We start from the raw sequence: 22,484 nt of genomic DNA, 5'->3' as shown, positions 1-22,484 counted from the left end.
CCGGGTCCAGGGTGGCTCGGTGGCTCGCGGCACCGCCCCTACTGGGTGGAGGCGGGCCTGGGGGCCAATGGCTGCCGGGTTGAGGCGGGGCCTCGGTCAGCAATCGCACGGGGTGAGCTGGGGGCGGGGCCTCGCTGCAAAAAAAAAGTGCGCCTTATAGTCCGGTGCGCCTTATATGATCTACAAACTTGCGAATTTTGCCGAATCCGGGGGGTGCGCCTTATAGTCCAGTGCGCCTTATGGTCGTGAAATTACTGTAACTGACTGTCCTGTATTCAAGTTTACAATAAAGGGGTGTGAAGATGAAGTTTTTAAAGTTGATTACAATATAACTCAAATCTGTGTTAAACCTCGGAATGATGCAACATTACCAACACAGACACTAAAACTCCAGACCACCCAAATCCCCACCATGCCACTTACGCCTGAACCAAAAATGTATAAAATTGGACCATATGTGGTAAGAAACATGGGTCAGCAACAATTACTATTTAAGCGAGTATAGTCTGTTAAGTGTGTTGAGCTGCTAATGCAGATCAGCATTTAAAAAATTCAGCCAGCCTGCTCCCCTTTTCTGAAAACATTCTTTGAGGGCTAGGTAGCATGGTTGAAGAAGCAGGCAAACTTTTAAGACAGAACATTGTCCTAGGTTACAATGTAAAGATATGCCCTGGGGTATGTATTCTAGGGTATGTATTCTATCATCATCTGCTGAAACCAGGTGGGGCAGTGATTCTTATCTCTGTGGGAGATATCCTCTGCTAATGGGCCATCTGTTAAAAACCAGGTGGGGCAATTTTCTTTATCTTTCCCACTACCCCTCCTTCCTCCAGGAAGATATCTTCTGTTAATGGGCCATTGAGTCCCACTGAATGACTGATAAAATTATATCATCCCATTGTGAGATGCTCCACCCAGGGGGAGGAGCCAAACATTTCCTACCTAGATAAAAAACTAAGATTTGGAACACCAAAGCAGCCCTTACCCACTGGTTTCCAGAGGACAAGAGCTACCAGACCTTTCTACAGGATCACTACTTCAACAAGACCACTTCATCTGGACTGCTACCAACACCCTAACTAGCAGGGTGTCAGGTTGTATTCTGACTCAGTCAGTGGTTTTTCTTTTGTACTATTGCATGTATTTTATTTTTCTCTTTTTTTCCTATTAAATTTTATTTCTGACTTGGAGTCTTTCACTGGTTTTGCTTTCAAAACCATTACAAACATGAAGAAATGTAACTGGAATAATAGGTACAAAATTAGGAGTCTTAAATGAAATTGATTCAGAAATATTAATGAGCAAATTAACCACTGCGACTAGTAATTTGGCAAAAAAAAGGCAACCCTTATAATCATTTTTGTTAACATTAGGAACCAATAAGTGGCAGGTTTCAAAGGTATTGTCAAACTTAAAACAAGCTAAAGATCAAGACCACAAACTAATACTGAAAGCACTTGGTGTAGCTCAGGATAATGTCTTTAACTCTTGTATATAGACACAGTTTTGGATGCAGTCAACAGTCACTTTAGTCATAAGAAAGGGAAGCGAAGCTATCTTTCCAATTGAAATCCAAAAAGCTGTTTAGGATAATGTCATGAACATAGAAAAAAACCCTGCAGTCCTGGTGGGCTATGGTAAACTTCACTTATGACCCCATCACTAATGTGGCCACTGCCTTTATACTCACTAAATGTAATACCACCATTTACGTTTCCTTTAGGATTAAACCATGGAGAAACAGTACTCTACCCCTCTGAACAAAGGGCATGGGCCCAGATGGTAGATAAGGAATGGCAGACTGTAAATGTAGAATCTTGTGTGACCTGAGTGTAAGGGTCGGTCCAAAGATTGCCTGATCTGCCTCACAATCATCAGAGACTGAGACCCTGAGACCCTTGAGACCCCTGGACCCCACCTCTCACTTTGGGCAGGAGTTCTGGTCTGGCCAAGGTGGATGCTTGCCAAGGGACTGTGTAGAGGTGTGTGTGTTGTACTGTCACGGTACAATGGACTCGGGCAGGTACGGGGCTAGAACAGTCGTACTTTCTGCACCTGATTCTTGAAGCCACGGTCCTCTGAACACAATAGTCCATAAATCTCCCCACCTTTTGGCCAGCGGCCCCTCACCTTGAAATGGACTATAAAATTATTACTCTCCAAAGCGACCTTCAAGATTTCTTTCTTCCCACGTATGGAAGACATCGTCGGATGATCCGAGGACGTCCCATCTGTTGGTAGTTATTCCCCCTATTCTCTCGCTCTGTCTCTCTGTCTCTCTGTCTCTCTGTCTCTCTGTCTCTGTCCCTCTGTGTCTTTCTCTGTCTCTCCCTCTTTCTCTGTGTCCCTTCTCTCCCTCTCTACTTTGTCATCTTTTTATCTCTCTCTCTCTCTCACCATTACCCCAAAATTGAATTCTTTGCCCCCAATAAACTGCTTTGCTGCTTGCTGCTGAACAAAGCCTTAGTCTCTTGCTGTTGTCTTTTGCACCCTGTGGTTGAACGAACCATCACAACCCCCGCTCAGGTTGTGCGGACTGGGACACCTGAGAACAACAGGGATTCCTCTATAAAAGCAATACCATTAATTCCCAAGGGCAACGTGCTAAGAGAATGAAACCGGAGATGCTTCCCTTCATGGATATGGGAAGTAACTCCATCTCCAAGGGTGTGTGTGCTGTGTCCCCCATAAATAAATACTCACAGCGCAGTTCAAAATGCAACGTCACGTCCAGTGAAGTGTTAGACAGGTCCACTGTAATAATTGTCCACTCTGTTGACCTAAAATAAAAACCTTTTATAGCCTTAAGGTTGAGATGACCAAAATGCTTCCAACCCTTGTTAATTGAATATTTAACATTTATGTTATCTTTAATCCCCACACCATTTGTCCCATCCTCCCCCTTTGTTTTCAAGAGAGATGCTTTTGCCAGTGTGGAACCCGCTATATTTATATCTTTGCGCGTTATGATATTTATGGTGGGCACGCGCTGTGCAACTAGTTTTTTTGTTTGTTGGTCTTCTTCTGTTTCTGGTTGTTTGGACAATCCCTAGCATAGTGTCCTGTCTTCTTGCACTGGAAGCAGGTGATATGCTGCAGCTGCTGTGGTGGCACCAGTTGCTTCCTTGGTCCTGGTGTTACAGCTGCTGCAGACTCTGGTTGTGCATGTCCAGGGTTCCTCTCTGGTGCACTGAACAGTTCTGCTTTTCTGGTGCAGGCTTCTATCATCTGTGCTAAACTAGGTACTGGCTCGAGGGGAAGGCTAAGTATGACCCTGCAACAGACTTCATTAGCATTCCTCTGAGTAATTTCTTTAGTTAACTCAGCTTGCACCACTGGATCAGGTACCTGTCTTTCCACCTGCACGGGAAGACGGTCCAGAAACTGCAAGAAATTTTCTGAAGGAAACTGTTTAATATTGACATAACTACCTTTAGCTTCAACAGTAGGTAATTGCTTGAAGGTTTTTTCTGCTACCAGGCAGATCTTATCCAAAACAAACTTAGTTAATACCTGTCTTTGTTTTTCTGGGCAATGCCAATCTCCTTCACCACAGAGATGTTTCTATGTAATATCATTATTATCCTCATCTTTTGCACCATTTGGGCTTTGTTGAAGTTCCTGCAAAAGCACTCTTAAAGATCTTTTCCACATGCTTTCCCACAGATCATACTCTGAGGGAGTTAACAGACACCTGAACAAATCCTTGATATCATTGGGTACCATCTCATTTGAACTAAATGTAGCTTTTAAAAATCCTTTAAAAATTTCACTATTTTAGCCAAACTCTCTTTGAACCTTACAAATTTCCTTTTTATCTTGATAGGATAATGGTTGATAAGTCCTTTTTCCATTTCTCCTACCAAGATAGACCACAGGTGCCACAGACAGGATCTCATTTGTTACCAGATTTAAAGTTTCAGAGCTGGGCATTACCCCCCCTTCGGGCTCTGTAATTTGTTTATCCTTTTCCTCTGCAAATACATTGTCCCGAGGGGGTTGTGAGCTCAGCTCTGGCCCACAGGAATGTCCTGCAGGGGGCCCTTCCCCCCCCCCCCCCCCCCCTTTCCGCCCTGATAGCTTGGAGGAAAGGAATGTGTAACCTGAGCCGGGGAGGGGTAGCCATGGAAACCAAGGGTACAGGATGGGAGTAGGAACGGATTTAGGGGTGGACCCAGAGGGAAAAAGGGATTATGGGATGCAGGAATGGGGGCCATGTGACTGATATCGTCTACTGACCCCCGGGGACAAGCCATGTGGCCAGAGCCATTTTGGGCCTTGCCCCCAGTCCTCTCAGGATCAGTCATATGGCCAGTGCCCTGAGGGGGGTCGGAACTCGGCTCTGAAGGTAACACAATAAGGAGAGAGGGGTAGAGGGAAGAACTGCTGACCATTTTTGAAAAATCATCACATCCTGGATAATGGGGAGGTCTCTGGGGCCCCGGAGTTTCCTCCAGCCCCAGGTTAGTGGATTTTAAAGAAAGGGAAAAGGAATCCGAGGTGCTTTGCTGTGGTTGTCTGTTGCTTCCTGTTTGAAGTAAAACTTTCCTAATTTGCAAAAATATTGGGAGGAATACAGAGGCTCTTTCATCTCCATTTTCCACTTTTAATGTTAATAAATCTCCAATTTCATTCCAAAATAGAACCGAATTCATATCTTCCAAATTAAGAGACCGATGCTGGCGTGCTATATTTCCCGCACTGCAGATTGGTCTCGGGTTTCAACACGCCCTCCCCCGCGCATCTCCCGAGCTCTGCACAGCTCCAACCCCGGGCCGGCCGCTGTGTGCAATTCGAGCTGCCCCCTCGGCACCCCGCTGTTACACAAACACCTGTACCCTCACCCACAGATGGAGCTGCTCGAAGGTACTTACAGTTTTCGAGCGAGTGCCTGGGGCTGTGAAAACTATGAACTGAGGTCTCTGTTCTGAAGCTGTCCGCTTTTGGGCAAGCGAATTCTTGGCCTCGTCCCTTGTAAGCTGAAACTACTGTAAAAGCAGTCTTTTGCCTTCAGGGTAACTGCGATCATTCAGCTTTCTGAACCCTATAAGTAGGGGTTCACAACCTCTCATGTGGATTCTAATGAAAAAAATCCACGTTGGAGCGCCAGCTGATAGATCAGCCTGAGGCTAGTCCTGCACCCTTATACCCTGCAGAGCTAGCCTGAGGTGATATCATGTAGAACAGGATAAGATATACAGAGACTCTTTCCCCAGGGTTTCCCTCAGTTTATTTCTTAATGGCTTCCAAGGGGAAAAAGAGGAAGTTCCTCAAGGTCTGGGGTCTTTTCTAGGGTCAGGAAAGGGGAGGGAAAACCTTGGCTTCTTGCCAATCTGATTGCAGAGGGTCAGTCCATAGGTTTTACAGGGGTTACAGGGACATACCATTCTTAAAGCATCTGGGTACAGGGTTACAACATGTCACTACCACTTGTTGTTCTTATGTGGACCAAGGTGGGAGAATTAGGAAGGATTTGGATGAAATTTGGAAGGGGACTCAAATTTTACATGAAGTAGCTTCCAGAAATGCCACGTTAAAATTTGACTATGTCTCCCACACCCTCACCTCATGGTTACAAAACTGAGCCTAGGTAAAATAAGCATTTACAATAGCTGTAATGAGAGTTATCATCCGTGTAACAACCTGTGGGATGGCTGGTTGTGTAAATTGGTGCTGCCAGTAATGCAGAGTAGAGACTAGACAAGGTGGAGTCTTGTTAGTCTCTAAAAGGGGAGAAAGGATGCCGTGATGATTTTTTGCCTTTTATATACCTTTTATATATATGTTCAGTGCTCTTAGCATGCATACTTGTAATTCCTTAAGTCTGATAACAGCATAGTCCTGGTATTCTGTTAGGCCAGAAGACCAAACATCCTAGAGACCTTGTAGTTAGAGGCCGGAAAGCCTTACACTATCTTGAAAAACCACAGACCTCTCTAGAATACATTCTGTAAACTAGGATTAGGCCCATCCAGGGGGGAATTTTTTGGGAGGGGGGGATATCTTGCTATTAATTCAAGTCTGTCATTGGGGCATTTCTGTTAGATATGCTAATTAGCAAGGTCTATAAAATTGCATATGCGATCTATTGGGGGTGTGCATTTTGGTGTGCTCCATCTTGACCAAGTGTTGCACCATAAAGATCATTATTAAATACCAAAGTAAAACCCCTTTATCCCTTAACTCTGCTGGCTCTCAATTTTAAGACCAAGGAAAAGGCATCATCATCTAAATGGGAGGCCTCTCAGAGCTAGCAAACCCTCAGGTACAGTAAAAATTATTAGTGCCACAGGGGTGAGATAATCCCGTTCTTCCAAACTTTAAAATATGAATTAGGAAATCTTCAGGTTTGCTATACCTGAAGGATTGCAGAAACACGTGTCCTGGGCTGATACTCTCACTCCTCGAGGCCTGATCTTTCACCCATTGGGAGATGCAAAAGCATCTGAAGTATTTTCACTGGCCTCTGAGGGGAATTTTTCACAGGTACCTTATCTTCTTATCTTGCACTATTTCTGTCTGCGTGCATACCCTTTGCACATATGCTATAGCAAATCTGGAAGTTAGGTTAAATTATAATTTAGGCTAAATGCTTTAAGTGTTATTTCTCTGTTAGATTGCTAAGGTTAAACTATAAGGTAAGATATAAGTTAAGTTGAAGCACTGTTACGTTTAAGTATTGCTAAACTTTCCTTTTCATCCTTGTTGACACTGTCTTTACATACCCCCCCAGGTAGTTTCAATTCATTTCTGTTTTGATTGCCTGGATTTTGTTTGGTTTTGTTGTTGTTTGCTTTCCCTCATTGCACCTTAGTTGTCCTTTGTAAGTAGAGTGAATTTTGCCAATGAATCTGTCATGCTTTGTAGTTTAACATAAAATCTGACTTTTGCTCATAGCCTTGTTGGTGATTTTTGGGCAATCTCAAGCACAGTCGTTTGGGACGGGGGGAGGATTTAGAGAGGGGGAAATTGCCTCACCTCTTATGTATCTAATTGGTGGTTTTTGTCAATTATGCTAATTTGCCAAACATAAGTCTGTATTCACTTCGGAGGGGGGGGATGGACATTTTGAGGACATTTTCCATATCTGTCCCTTGGAGGCCTCTGACAAAGATGAACCTTTTTATTACCTCCTATACTAATATTATCTCAAAAGTGTGTTATTTTACTTCTGGGTTCTTTAAAGTATCCATTTTTCTGGCACCCCAGATGGAACTGGGGATGTGGTAGCCTGGCTCTGGACTGGATCAGATGCATCTTGCAAGAATTTCTTCTGTGTCGTCAACTTTTAAATAGAATTCCCTGAAACGGCCTGATGTTGAGACACCATGGTTCCAAGATTGCAGAGGAGGTAACATAAAGGCAGCTATTTTCATTGTGTAGTGTGTATTGTGTATCGTTTATTTGTATGTGTATTGTGTATCTGTGTAATTTCTGTAATTGCTAGCAATTTCAGGAAAATCTACATGGTGTGGAGAAGGATTTGCTTTTGGAGTGGTTTCTCAAGGGTTTTTTTTCCTTTTGCCACTTTTCAACCCTCCCCAACTGAGGGGGAGGCGGGGCATGTGTGTGTGTGTGTGCTACCGGCTGAGGTTGTTTATTAGTGGAGAGGAGCAAATGGCCCTCTGGATGTTTTTATGTTTAGCACGCAAGGGTTTTCAATGTGATATTCACCTAGGGACTCCTGGGCATAAACGGGACAGGTTTCTCGGAGTGGCCGGGAGGGGCCCAGCTCGTGCCATTGCGAAAGGGGAAGGAGCACCCACCTCCTACATCATAGTGGACATGGGCGATATTCCGTCTGTGGAAAGGGAGATCCTGAGCCTCAGTGGGTTGAAGCAGGCCAGTTCGGAGAGGGGCCCAGCTTCTGCTGTGAGCAAGGAAGGAATTTTGTGAATTTTTTTCCGGGGTTTCGGGGCATGGGCGACTCCCAAAACTGCAGCCGAAGGTAGGCGAGCGAGGAGGCCACGCCCCCCGTAATGAAAGCGGGGGAATTGCCTCAGTGAGAGCTGCAGCTGAGGTGGCTCCAGCCGCCGCTAGGGCAACGGCCGGGAAAGGGAGCAGAGACCCTGAGACCCCTACCACTTGCTCTGGGCAGGAGCCACTAAGTCTAGCCAAGGCAGATGCTCTAATGGACTGGGTTTGGTTGTGTGCTGTACTGTCACAGTGCGCTGCGCCCTAGCAAGGTGCAGGCTGAACTGTACTTTCTGCAACTGAACAACAGACCTCACTCACAATGGTCCATAAATCTCCCCACCTATTGGCCAGCGGCCCCTTGCCTTGAAATGGACTATAAAATTATTACTCTCCGAAGAGACCTTTGAGACTTCTTTCTCCCCACGGATGGAAGACATCACCAGATGATCTGAACACGTCTCATCTGTTGGTAGCTATTCCCCCCTATTCTTTCTGTCTCTCTGTCTCTCTGTGTCTCTCTCTCTCTTCGTCACCATTTTATCTCTCTCCTTCTCACCATTACCCCAAAACTGAATTGTTGGCCCTCAATAAATTGCTTTGCTGCTTGCTGCTGAACAAAACGTTAGTCTCTTGCTGTTGTCTTTTGCACCCCGCAGTCAAACGAACCATCACAACCCCTACTCAGCTTGTGCGGACCGTGACAACCCTGAATAAATATTTCATAAGTTTGATGTAAGTGAAATTCCAAACAATTTGGAATATCGCTGCAGGATGTTCAAGGAATTGTCACAACTTGTCCTCAATGCCAGGGTATGATCGGAGGATTAGGTCCTGGAGTTAATCCTTGCGACTTAGGTATGGCCTTTGCAGTTATGGTAAACTGATGTAACTATCTATGCTCCTTTTGGTTGCTTTAAACACCTTCATGTAACCATAGATACCTTTTCTGCCATGGTTTGGGCCACTCCTATGACAAACGAAGGCTCTCTCTTTGTCATTTGACACTGGCAAGGCTGTTTTGACATAATGGGCTTGCCTCAGGAAATCAAGACACACAATCAGTCAGGATATATAGCCCAACAGACCCAAGATTTCTTAGCTCGTTGGGGAGTGAAGCATAGCACAGGTATTCCAGGTAATTCCACAGGACAAGCTGTTATTGAAAGAACACATCAGGTATTAAAAGGGCTGCTTGATAAACAAAAAACAGGGGACCATGGGCTGAACCTGCAGGACAGAGTACTGAAAGCAGTTTATGTTATGAATCATCTGCAGTTAGTAGGCACTCGTAGTGACCCACCAGCATTAACACACTACTTGGGTTTGCAGCAAGATTCTGAGTTGATGCAGCACCGACCAAAAGTTTGTTTTAAGAATCCTATGACAGGGTTATGGGAAGGACCTGCAGATCTATTAATGTTGGGCAGGGGCTATGCTTGTGTCATTACAGACAAAGGACCCCCATTGATACCAGTGAAATTGGTTCACCCCTGGCTTGAGAAGGACACTGTGAACCCTAATGTCACTAATGAACCAGCAACCAGTGATCCCTAAAAACATCAAGTGCCCTCAGAACTGTGAACGCTTTTGTTATCCTTAGGTGATGTTAGAGTGTGTGGGGTGTGGATTAGATAGGTGGTATCAGTTTAGAGGAAGGAGCTTCCCAAGGTGTATAGAGTGCAGACATCATCACTCCCAACAATTTAATACCTGGGTGGTGTTATCCCAAGTGACAGGAATAATGGTTAATTCCCCTGAATCCTGTTTGGAAGCGCTGAGCTTGTTTGAATCTCAGAAGCAATTGGGTCAGGCTATTCAGTGGTATCATAACAAACTCCGAAGGCTCGAGCAAAGCGAGAGGGAGAAGAAGAAGATCAAGGATATTGAATGTGGGAAAGGAATATTTATCCCTGGGACTTGGGGAATTAGACCTGATCAGTGGGAACAAAAAAAAATAAATGTGGGAAGAGAAGAAACAAAAAAGACAGGATAAGGATGAGGAACAGTTTTAAATTAGATATGGGGGATTTCCCTTTGTTACTTGTAGTATGTGGCAACATCTGTAGCACAGAAGAAATTAACCAGCCAGGATGGCATCAACAAAATATGCGGTTTACTTGGGCTAATGCTACTGGGGTGAATTCTTTTTGTTTATCCTTAGCCATGTCAGGAGATCCTTTCTGTACATGTTTAATTGGTATCCAATAAGTACAGTAATTTCACGACTATTAGGCGCACCCTTTTGACTTAAATTTTTATTGGAAACCTGGAAATGCGCCTTATAATCCGGCGCGCCTTATATATGGACAAAGTTCGGAAATTTACCTACCTGGAAGTGCGAACCGCAAGCTGAGCCCCGAGAGCCGTGCGAGCCGGTGCCGGGGGCAGGCAGGAGTGCCGGGGCCCGCGGCACTGGGAGGGCACCTGGGGCTGCGTTTAAAGGCTACACCGATGCATGAAAAATGTTTGCAAATTGAGCACCTGCCAGTAAACCCCACGATCGCGTGATTCCGTTACTAATTTGTTACTTTGTTGCGTGCGGATCCTGACTGCAAAAAAAAGTGTACCTTATAGTCCGGTGCACCTTATATATGGACAAACTTAAGAAATTTGCCGACACCCAGAAGTGTGCCTTATAATCCGGTGCACCTTATAGTCATGAAATTACTCTAATTTTACTGGTTTTGCAAAATGGATAGGAGCCGGAGGAGAGCCATATGTGAGAGCAAATAGATTGCATGCGGAGAATCGCAGGTGCAACATGACCAAAGGTGGTACAAAACTGGACGTATGCAAAACATTGGGGATTAAACCAACCAAAGAGGGCTTCCAAGAAGGTATGATAACAAGATCACTGAAGGAGAGTGGACTAGAACCTCAAGAGCTGGATCTGTTAGGGTCGGTACCTGTGAATTATTGCTTGTTTTTTAACTACAGTAAATTCACGAATACAAGCCGCACTGAGTATAAGCCGCATCTCTGGGTGTTGGCAAATATTTCGTTTTTTGTCCATAAATAAGCCGCACCCGAGTATAAGCCGCTCTGTCGTTCTCAGCGAGGACCCGCGTGCAACAAAGTTGCCAAATAGTAACAGAACGGCGGCAGGCGAGGTTTACTGGCTCAGCTAAGGTTGTGCAGGCTCGGCCCGCTAGTAGTTGCTGACTGGGCCAGGTGACCCAGCCCGGCGCTGCCGCTCGGCGGGGCCACTGGGGGCCAGCTGCCGCTGCCACTGGACTCGGTCACCATGGCCCAGCGCTGCCCTGTGGTGGCAGGCAGGGACGGAGCCCCCCCCGCTCCCGTGGCGGCGGCAGCGGGTGGGGACGGAGCCCCCCGCCGCCTCCCAGAGCCGCGGCAGGGGTGGCCCGGGTCCCCCCGCTCCTCCCCGGGCCGCAGCAATGGCGGCGCAGGTGCACCGCCGCCTCCCAGAGCCACGGCAGTGGCGGTCCGGGTCCCCCCCCTCCTCCCCGGGCCGCGACAGGGGCGGCCCGGGTCCCCCCTCTCCTCCCCGGGCTGCGGCAATGGCGGCGCAGGTGCCCCGCCGCCTCCCAGAGCCACGGCAGTGGTGGCCTGGGCCCCCCCCCTCCTCCCCGGGCCGCGGCAGGGGCGGCCCGGGTCCCCCCTCTCCTCCCCGGGCCGTGGCAGAGGAGGGAAGGAAAGACCTCTCCCTCCTCTCTCCCCGCCCCCCGTGCTGCCTGCAGGCAGCCAGGCTCCACCCGCAGTGCAACAGAGTAGCGATTTGTAACAATCGCAAAATGCCGACTTTGCAGCTGCTCGGGTCGGCACTCTGGCAGGCACTTCTGAGGTTGTAAATGTCAGAAAATTATTCACATATTAGCCGCTCCTGATTATTAGCCGCATTTCCGGTTTAGGAGCAAAATCTTAGTCAAATTGTTGCGGTTTGTATTCGTGAAATTACTGTACTTTTTAAATCCAAGATCAACTGATATGAGCAATATCCTAGTTCCATGTCCCAAAAATAATAGTGTCATCCTTAACCCCAATTCTCCATGGTATAAGAACATGACCTAATATTGCCACAATTGGACTTATCCTGGAAGTGCTGGTGAAAATGCAACTGTAAGAACACTTCCACCAGGTGTCTTTTAAATCTTTGGGATTAGGGCATGGTCTGCAATTCCAAGTAATTCATTTGGTGGACCTTGTTATTTAGGAAAACTAATCATGTTTGCTCCTAGCATGCACAAAATGCTGAATCAGATGATTTGGACAGCGGGACATAGCAAGAGAGCTAAAAAAGAAATCACTGGTTTAGGACCTGATTGTCACAATTGTGTAGAGTTTTGGGGCACTCCAGCATGAATAATAGCATCAATTCTTACTCCAGGTGTTGTTGCTCCTCAGGCTTTGGCTACGCTTAATAAACTGAGATGCTGGACGAACAAACAACTAAACATAACTTCAACTATTTTGAAACAGATGCTCACTGATGTAGATAGTATTAGACACAGCACACTGCAGAATAGAGCTGCTACAGATTTTTTGTTATTGGCACATGGGTACGGGTGTGAGGATTTTGAAGGACTGTGTTGTATGAACCTCTCTGACCATTCTGCATCCATTCAGAAGAAACTCAGACAACTACAAGATAACATGAAGAGGTTGACTGTGAATGACTGGGGTTTGGATGAATGGTTTGAAGGATGGGGAATAACTGGATGGTTGAAAGATATTATGAAGGGAGCTTTGTTATTATTATTAGTTATTATTGTATTGCTTTGTATTATTCCATGCGTAATAAAATTGGTGACTCACTTGGTGGAAAATACAAGTTGGGTAGAAGGGTTGATCTGCTTGAGGGTAGGAAGGCTCTGCAGTGGGATCTAGACAGGCTAGATTGATGGACCAAGGCCAACAGTAAGAGGTTCAACAAGGCGAAGTGCCTGGTCCTGCACTTGGGTCACAACAACTCCCTGCAGTGCTACAGGCTTGGGGAAGAGCAGCTGGAAAACTGCTCAGTGGAAAAGGACCTGGGGGTGCTGGTTGATAGCCAGCTGAACATGAGCCAGCAGTGTGCCCAAGTGGCCAAGAAGGCCAATGGTATCCTGGCTTGTATCAAGAATAGCTCGGCCAGCAGGGCTAGGGAAGTGATTGTGTCCCTGTACTTGGCACTGGTCAAGCAGAACCTCAAGTACTGTGTCCAGTTCTGGACTCCTCACTGCAAGAAAGATATTGAGGTGCTGGAGCAACTCCAGAGAAGGGCAACAAATCTGGTGAAGGATCTAGAGGGTAAGTCCTATGAGGAGTGACTGAGGGAGCTGGGGTTGTTTAGCCTGGAGAAAAGGAGGCTGAGGGGAGGTTGTATCAAGGTGCAGGGGTCTTCCTCTCCTCTCAGGCAACCAGTGACCAGATAAGAGGACATAGCCCCAAGCTGCTCCAGGGCAGGTTCAGATTGGACAGGAGGAATTTCTTCACAGAACAGGTCTTTAAGCATTGGAATGGGCTGTGCAGGGAGGTGGTGGGGTCACCACTCCAGGAGGTGTTCAAGAAATGACTGGACATGGCACTTAGTGCCATAGTCTATTTGACAAGGTGGTGAGCAGTCAAAGGTTGGACTTAATGATTTCAGAGGTCTTTTCCAATCTAAATGATTTTGTGATTCTGAGATTGGTATTATATCCTACTACTGCAACCTACTGCTTTTAAAAAGCAGTACTATAGCTCAAGCTTGGCAGAACTGTGAACATTCTTGAAGAGAAACAATAATTTTATTGGAGCAATCACCAGATTCTCCTATAAAGTGCAAGACAGTTTTACATTTTCTCATAGAAAAATCAAAGATAAAACTGACACCTGGGGACAAAAACATATACAGTAATTTCACGACTATAAGGTGCACCCTTTTGACTAAAATTTCGGTCCAAACCTGGAAGTGCGCCTTATAGTCCGGTGCGCCTTATATAATGTACAAAGTTGCGGAATTTGAAAACCCGGAAGTGCGAGTAGCGAGCCGAGTCAGGAACTGCGGGAACCGCGGCCACCGGGAGGGGGGGACACCGGGGGGACACCGTGGCCGTGGGCCACGGGGAAGTGGCGAGAAGCGGTGCCACCGCAGGGAAGCGGTGAAAAGTGGCGGCGCCACCGCCGACCATGGGGAAGGGGCGAGAAGCGGAGGCGCAGGCGCCGACCGCGGGCAAACGGGGAGAAGTGGCGGGAAGCGCTGCCGCCGCGTGAAAGTGGCGAGAAGCAGCAAGAAGCACTGCCGCTGCAGGAAAGCAGCGAGAAGCACTGCCGCTGCCGGCCGGGGGGAATCTAGGACGCAGCCCGGCGGCGTGGTGGGAACCAGGAGCTGTGAGCCGTGCCAACCGGCGCTGGGGGCCGGCGGGAGTGCCAGGGTCCGCTGCCTGGGGAGGGCGCCTGGGGCTGCGTTTAAAGGCTACATCGTTCTTTGAAAAATGTTTGCAAATTGAGCACCTGCCAGTAATTCGTTACTTTGTTGCGCGCCGCGCGGCTCCTCGCTGCAAAAACAAAAAGTGCGCCTTATAGTCCGGTGCGCCTTATGGTCGTGAAATTACTGTATCTGTAATGCTTCCAAAATGTATTTTTCCTGTGTTTTGAACTTGTTTTACTTTAATCAGCTCTTACAACTTAGTGTTCTAATTTGATACAGAATCAGTGCCAATAAAAAGGTGGATTCCCTCCTCCTGTCTTCCAACAAACATGAAAACTAAAATATTCTAGTCTCTTTGTTCTATGAATGTGGAAACCAATCATATTCCATGCCATTCAACAGAAATTATGTAGTCTTCTGGAATTTAAACCTGCTGTGTTTTCCAAAAAATTTTTTTCCCAAAATTTGGTTGTATGGCAAAAATTGAATTCTCTACTGAAATTAAAAGTCTTTAAACTGAACATACATTATTATCTTCTCTGAAATTTCTCTTAACCCAATTGCTAATAAAATGATGATCTTCATCATAATGGCAGGAAGGGAGGAGTGTTAAAGAGGAAGGAAGTTCCAATATGGAACTTTGCACATTGGTGTAGCTCTGAAAGGAATTTACCACCGCTTCCTCCTATCCCCCAATACTCAACTTGGAATATAACTCACAAGGAACAAAATAAATTTATGAATATGCAACATGCAAAAGGATCCAAAGAATCTTCGTTTTACTACTTTCTACAAATATTGCTACCATCAGATGTATTGGCAATGTGGCAAAAACTGTGGAATTTGAACTCACACTTGTCTTAGTTTGGAGGACAGGTGTCTGCTAAGAAAGGCAGGAGCCTCTCTTTGAAATGGAGAATGTAATCCAATCCCCCTCCCTCCAAATTATTATAATTTTGAAATCAAGGGGCTCTCAGACAAAGATATGGGAATTAGGAATAACAGTTCTTTACTAGGGAAATTAAAATAGAAATACAGTACTACAAAGAAACAAACCCCAAGCCCTGACAAAGTCAGAGTAGAACCTGACACCCCGTCAGGCAGGATGTTGGTAGCAGTCCAATTAAGTGGTGGCTGTAGTCCTTTTGTAGTGATAGATGTGATTCAGTTGAAGCAGTGCTCCTGTAGAAGATGCAGTTTCCCTCCGGAGGTCCAGTGTTGATATGGAGAAATCCAGTTTCCCTCTGGAGTCCAGTGGAGAAAGGGGCTACTTTAGTGTCCCCAAACCTCTGTTTTATCTTGGTAAGAAATGTTGGGCTCTTCCCCCTGGCTGGAGCAACTTCCAATGGGATGAAGTAATTTTATCAGTCACACAGTGGGACTCAATGGGTCATTAGCAGAAAATAACTCCCTAGAGGAAGGATGGGTTGTGAAAAGATAAAGAACAATGCCCCACCTGGTTTCAATGGATGTCCCATTAGCAGAATATCTCCCACGGAGATAAGGATCACTGCCCCCACCCTCAACAGATGGTGATAGAATAGATACCTTTTATCACACCCTGTATTGTAACCCCAGACACACTACAGTTATAATTAATACAGCTGAGTATACAGCCTATGACTATGTACATACCCAGTGCACTTAGTCTAGAACACTCCCAGATAGTTTCTGTCTTTATGAGGTAATTGAACAATTGATAAAGGTCCCCCCTTCCCAGCATGGCAGCACTCAGTGATGGTGTGACTACATTCAGGCCTCGATAGCCCACTTTCACTCTCCATTCGCCATTGGACTTAAGCACAGGTTGTATAGGGCTACTGAAGGGAAAACGAGTCATGCTGACCACCCCCTAGCTCTCCAGTTCATGGATCATCTTATGGGTGGGAATCATGCAGTCTTGGTTGGTGCGGTATTGCCAACAATGAACTGTTGTAGTGGCAATCACTACCTGCTGTTCTTCAACCCTCAAGAGTCCTACTGCAGAAGGGTTCTCTGAGAGACCAAGCAAGGTGCTCAATGGTCTAAGGTCTTCTGTTTCCACAGTAACTATCCCAAAAGCCCACCTGAGTACTTTTGGGCCTTTGAAACAACCATTCCTCAGGTAATCTATACCAAGAATACAAGGGTCTGTAAAAGCAGTGACACAGAGTCCCCAGGCAGGTGCAAAGGAGAGCTGCTTTATTGCAAAAACCAGGCCTTTCTAAGCAGTTAGTCCATTATCAGGTACGTTCCATTTAAACACAGCAAATGTGATTCAATCAACCACCATAACCCTGATGTGTGCACATAATGGTTATACAACTTGTTTTTCTACCTCCAATTCAACTGAGTCACTTTCCCATAGTCCTCTTCTACTTAGCCAAAGTAGCAGGCCTGAGCCATGATTTTACAAGGGTGACAAGGTCCTTATTTTGTACAGTTTTACCTATCTGCAACACAGGGACTCTGGACAAGTCACAATAGGATGTTTCTTGCACTCCTTCTTAGTCAGGGCTGGTGAACCCTCCCCCCAAGATGGCGCTCTCCACAGACAGCCGTGTAGTCTGGGAGACAAAAGGAAGATGTCAGACAAACCCTGCTCTACTCAACTTTCCTCTGGAACAAAAAAGGGGAAGGTAGGAGCTTGAAAAGCAGTTCTGGTGTCAGATGGGAATTACTGGCATTACCTATGGAGTTTTGGTCCCACAGTGTCAGGCTCCAGTTCATTGGGTGTCAGTGCTGCTGTCCTGGGTCACTGTTCTGATGGGGGGGGGGGGGGGAAGGTGGGAAGAAAAATGGACTCCTAAGCACCAATGAATGGTGGCCTGACACTAACTGGCTCTGGCTTTGTACTGCAGACAGGTGTTGCAGAATTCATTCAGAAATAGTTTTGATTGTGAAATGAAGCTTTTCAGGTTGCTACTGTTGCCAGTCCAGAGAGGTGCCTGAAGCACCCCCTCTGGAGACCAGAGAGAAACAAAAGAAAACCAAAGAGGGAGCCTCCATCTGTGCTGCCTCAGTTCTCTCCCTGCAAGAATGAAAGGAAAAGAACCAGAGCCAAGAGAGCTCTGCCTGAGTGGTCCAACCTTAAAAAGACCAGTATTTGCCCCCCAGCCCTGTGGTTCCATTTCTGGCTCCACTGCCAAGTCTTAAAAAGACAGTAACAATTTTGGGCACAGTTAGACATGTAATACAATAACATAAAGTACTGGAATGATCTGTCAGGGGAGGTGGTGGAGTCAGCATCCCTGGATGTGTTTAAAAAAAGATTGGATGTGGCACTTGGTGCCATGGTTTAGTTGAGGTATTAGGGCATGGGTTGGTGTTATAAATGGGTAATGTGATGGCTGGCCCTCACAATTAAGAGATGAATATTATGTGCATGTTAAAAGACATTTTGTAGATGTATAGTTATGTTATTATAATATGTTCTCCCATAGTCCTCTTTCCCCTCCTCCTTGTATAGCCTTGGTAATCAGGGCATTTGGGGAGGGCTGGCTTGTTACTAGGAGGCGTGGCATAACAACACTTGACCTCCAATCGAGATATAAGAAAGTAATGTCCACCAATAGACGGCAGAGAAAGAATTGACTAACAAGACTTTGGGAGGGGCTAAGGGTATAAAAAGCAAAGCATCCATTTTGTAAACAAGGACATGGCTGCGAGCCATGGGGACTCCCAGTGCTGCTTTTTCTCCTTATTCAGTCTTTTGTTGTATTTTGAAATTTTAAAAAGTGAGTATTATTTCTCACAGTTTGACTCGATGATCTTGAAGGTCTCTTATAAACCTAGTGATTCTGTGATCTGTGATTTTGGGTTACCCAGGACACTGTCCAAGCTATGAGCTTCAGCTTCTTCAAGAGAATTCTGTGAGACAGTGTCAAAGGCTTTAGTAAAGTCTAGGTAGACAACATCCACAGTCTTTCCCTCATCTACTAGGTGGATCACATGGTCATAAAAGGAGATCAGGTTTGTCAGGCAGGACCTGCCTTTTCTAAACCCATGCTGACTGGGCCTGCTCTCCTGGTTGTCCTGTATGTGCCATGTGATCACACTCACGATGATCTCTTCCATAATTTTCTTTGGCACCAAGGTCAGACTGACACCCTTGTAGTTCCCTGGATACTCCTTCCAAACCTTCTTGTAGGTGGGCATTACAGTAGCCAACCTCCAATCGTCTGGGACCTTCCCAGTTAATCAGGACTGATGGTAAATGATGGAGAGCATCTTGGCAAGCACTTCCACCAACTCTTTCTGGACCCTCGGGTGGATCACATGCCTCCCCAAACATTTGTGAATGTCTAGGTGGCACAGTAGTTCTTTAACTACTTCCTCCTGGATTATGTGGGGTGTATGTTACATGTTACATTTTGTACTAATGTTAATCAATTTCTGATATTAAGGAGAGGAACTGTTAAGGAAAAAATACATACAAGAACAGAAACATGAAAGCAAGTTGTGACAGTAATTCAACCTGAAAACTTTTCCTTTCTGTATCCCACACATGTATTACTAATACATCGTACAGCTTACATAAACATTCCTGATATATCACTGAACACAACCATTTCAAAACACCTCTACTAACTGAATGCAATCCAGCATGAGAGCATGATCCCTTGATAAAAGGTTGTGAAAACACTTGGATGGTACTAGATAAAATGATATTTTAAGCTACAATAATGAACAATAGGTTCTTGTCTGTAAAATCTGGAGTTGCCATCTCCAAATATAGAACAGAAAGCAATTGCAAAAATCTCAGCTTTGTTAACTAGCTCAAATCTCAGGAGATGCAAGTGATAGGAATAAGACCTGTTAGTGTGCCTAATGTATCAACAATGGTTTTACCACTCTTTATTACCTGTGAGTATCTGTAAGGTAAATCACTGTCTTGGAGTGATTTTATTATAATATTGTATTCCCCTATTGTCTGCTTTTTTCCCAGAAATGGGTCCTGTAGCTTTAAGCTGGGTCCAGGGGAGGAGTGGGACCAGTGGGAACTCTGATGCAGGTTGTTTTCAGGCACTCACTCCCCCGTGGGCTCGGCTTTGTGGCAGGGAGTTACATTTTTGTTTTTAGCTAGCTTGGTTTTTGTTAGCTGAGGCAAAAAGTTTTCCCGGGACTGCAATAGCAATACTCCAGTGACTTCCATGACTTCTTCTGGAACTGTTTGGCTTAGCTTTGGTCCGAGCACCAGACCATCGGTGGGAGATGAAAGCTGCGGACCAGCTGGGAGGTCGCAGGACACCATATCCCAGATCTGGACCTCGGGAGAAGCGGAGCCAGCTAAAGAAAGAACTCTAAATCCACAAGTTTTCTTTGCAGCGAGAAGGTTCAATATTTAATAGTTATTCATTTTTTTTTCTCATGCCCTGCAGGCAATTTGTTTGTTAAATAAACAGGTTTTTTCACTTTCATCCAAAAAATTCCTTTCATATTTGTGGGAAGGGAGTGCTGAAACCTGTTTTCTTTAGAGGAAACATTCATTCCAGAGCATTTCCTCCTAAAACTGTTTCTAAATCAAGACAAGCACAAACATTTATAATAGCAAAGAAATGCAAGACAGAAGAAAAATATGCTATAAGACAAATATCTCTTTAATCAGCTAAAAAGATTGTCTTGAGTGAAGCAAGTACATATACTTCTGAAAAAGCCACAGATTTCAAATTATTGCTGCAAATGTGATCTGGATGGATTGACTGACATTGAAACAAAGTGCCAATGCTACCTACAAGAGAAGTGGGGGAGGACAAGAAAAAAATTACAGTAATTTCATGATTATAAACCGCACCATTTTGACTAAAATTTTGCTCCCAAATCGGAAGTGCAGCTTACACTCAGGAGTGGCCAATATTTGAAAAAATTTTGGAAATTTCCCAACCCAGAAGTCCGAGTTCACAGCAACCCCGAGCCAAACCGGAGCCCCCCTGGACCCAGGGGGCGCGGCAGCGCTCCGCGGCTCCGGGAATCGCGGCGGTGCCGCTCGGCCCCTGCATCAGACAGCTCTTATATTCAAGATAATAAGCAGCAGAGACGTTTTTCATTCTGCCAGGAATAATTTCACACAGATTATTGTTTTAAATGTTTAAACCTAACAGAATTAGCACTGGTTCATGAACCCAAAATAAACACATACAGTAAAATGCATATACACAAACTTAAGTAAAGACTAAGCTGCACTGAACCAAAATAAATAGAGGTTGAGAACAGCTTTTGGCAATTATGCAAATGAATACATGTACAGAGGCTGTGCACTGTGGAAAAAAGTGTCCCTTTTCCCATTGAGCAAAGATATTAAAAAAAAAAGTAGAAAAACCAGTCTCATTTCTAAAGCTGCATTATTACATAATTTCCTTGAGGAATATGTCGCTAAATTTTTTTCCCTAATAAGTTCTTACTGTTTTTGAAATATGGATAGTTTTATTTTGTAATTTCACATGCAGCATTTTTATACACCTTTGTGGTCCACATTGCTTTGGACCATAAGAGGACTGATTGAAGATCTTGTAAGACTGCATGACTTTTGTTTTATTGATTTTGTCCCCTATTGTCCTTTATTAAATTTTTAAAAATTCAACTGAAGAGTGGGCTTCATTTCTCACAGATCCCAAGGCGATCAGAGGAGAAATATGGTCACAACAATTCCCTGTAATTCCCTACTATCACCAAATCTCCAGGACAAAAGGTAGAGGAAACAGAAATGTAATATCTGGAGAAAATTTCTTTCAAGGGAAAAAATGGAATATTATTGTATGATATAGAAAATTTTTAATTCTGGTCTGTGAGTATCCTGTTACTTCATGAGTCACATCCTCCTGGACTTAATAATTACACACTGGGCACGAGGAACCCCTATGCAGTCAGCTAAAAATACCTCTGCTGCTACAAAAACAACAACTTGTTTGCAAGCAAAACACAAACCTGCAGATGGAAATATCCCAGCCTCTGCAGAGATGAATCTTACCTTTGCTGAAAAAAGCTCCAAATGTGCTAAGAGATTGTTTAGTAGAGAAATGGGTAACAATTCCCTTGACTTTCAAGTATCAATAAATACTTTCTAGCAATGGGAGAGAAAAGCAGAAATTCAAGCCCTTACTCTCACAGAAAAAAACCCTAACACTCCGTTACAGCAGGGAAAGAGAACAAACCCTAAGGGCTAGATGACCTCTGACACATTTCTGCATTTCAACAGCTTCTGATTGATTCTCTTAGCTTCTTAGTAGGAGCAGAGAAACCTGTAAAAGTTTGTAACTAACACTGAAGTTTGAAATTTCTTTTAAATACTCCTAGTGAAGCCAAAAACTAAAAATTTAAGTTTTAGAAAAAATAAAATTAGAATTGGTTAAACTGTCTCCAATGAAAGGTGTTATCTTTTACACTATTGTTATAAGTACATATTATATTAATGGCTTTTTGCAAATATTAAAACAAATGCTATATGTATAATGTTGGAAATCTTTGCTGTATGAATATAGAGACGGAGCCACAAGGAGAAATAAAAAATGTTGATTTACAGGTTGGGGGGGATGATTTTGAATAATGCATGAAGATCTATGAATATGCAACATGTTAATGCATTTAACGAAGTGTTTTCTGAGTTAGTGTGTGCTCTTGGCTGAAGACCAAGCACCCGCCATTATAACTTTTTGCTTTATTGTTTGTCTCTTATTGTCTTTTATTAAACTTTTTTGATTTTACCAGGAAAGTGAACGCCGTTTTTCACAACTGGGGACTGGTCCGGGATATAACATCTCACCTCTGAGACCACTGGGAGATCCTGAGTGGAGGAGGCACACCCCTGCTGAGTTCAGCGGCCTCCTGCTCCATTTCTTCTGGTGTAGGTCAGTGGTTTGCAGGTAAATACCCCATGGACAAGGAGGAGACAAATAAATCAAAGGAAAGGGAAAAGGTTCCCTAAACCACGGTATTTTAGCCCAACAATTCTTGTGCACAAAGGTGCACAAAGACCCAGAGAAGAAAAAAGGATTGTAAGTATTCTTCGGGGGGGGGGGGGGGGGGGGGGGGGAGGGGGGTTACAGGGGATGAATGGTGTGTGAATGAGATGTGGACTGATTATCCCAGATCTTCGATGAGACTGTTGAGTCCCTGAGTGCTGTGGTTACGTTCTTTTGGGAGAAAAACGACCAGCGAGGAGACAAAAAGAGAGATAAAAGGAGTGAGAGAAACTCCCTGGGGTAACAGGGGTGGGGTCCTAGGGAGGGGTTGGACCCCTTGA

At 44.9% G+C, this 22,484-nt stretch overlaps 1 long non-coding RNA gene across 1 annotated transcript; it reads left to right on the top strand.

The window, feature by feature from the left end:
• The first annotated feature begins 4,248 nt into the window (after positions 1–4,248).
• LOC117005082 lies at positions 4,249–22,214 on the top strand. Its single transcript, XR_004419767.1, has 3 exons — positions 4,249–4,348; positions 7,210–7,351; positions 21,950–22,214. It is a non-coding gene; the product is annotated as an uncharacterized LOC117005082 (long non-coding RNA).
• Positions 22,215–22,484: the final 270 nt, after the last annotated feature.

This window comes from Catharus ustulatus, chromosome W (assembly GCF_009819885.2).
Source record: "Catharus ustulatus isolate bCatUst1 chromosome W, bCatUst1.pri.v2, whole genome shotgun sequence".
Lineage (NCBI taxonomy): Eukaryota > Metazoa > Chordata > Aves > Passeriformes > Turdidae > Catharus > Catharus ustulatus.
This window is presented reverse-complemented; position numbering and strand designations above follow the sequence as displayed.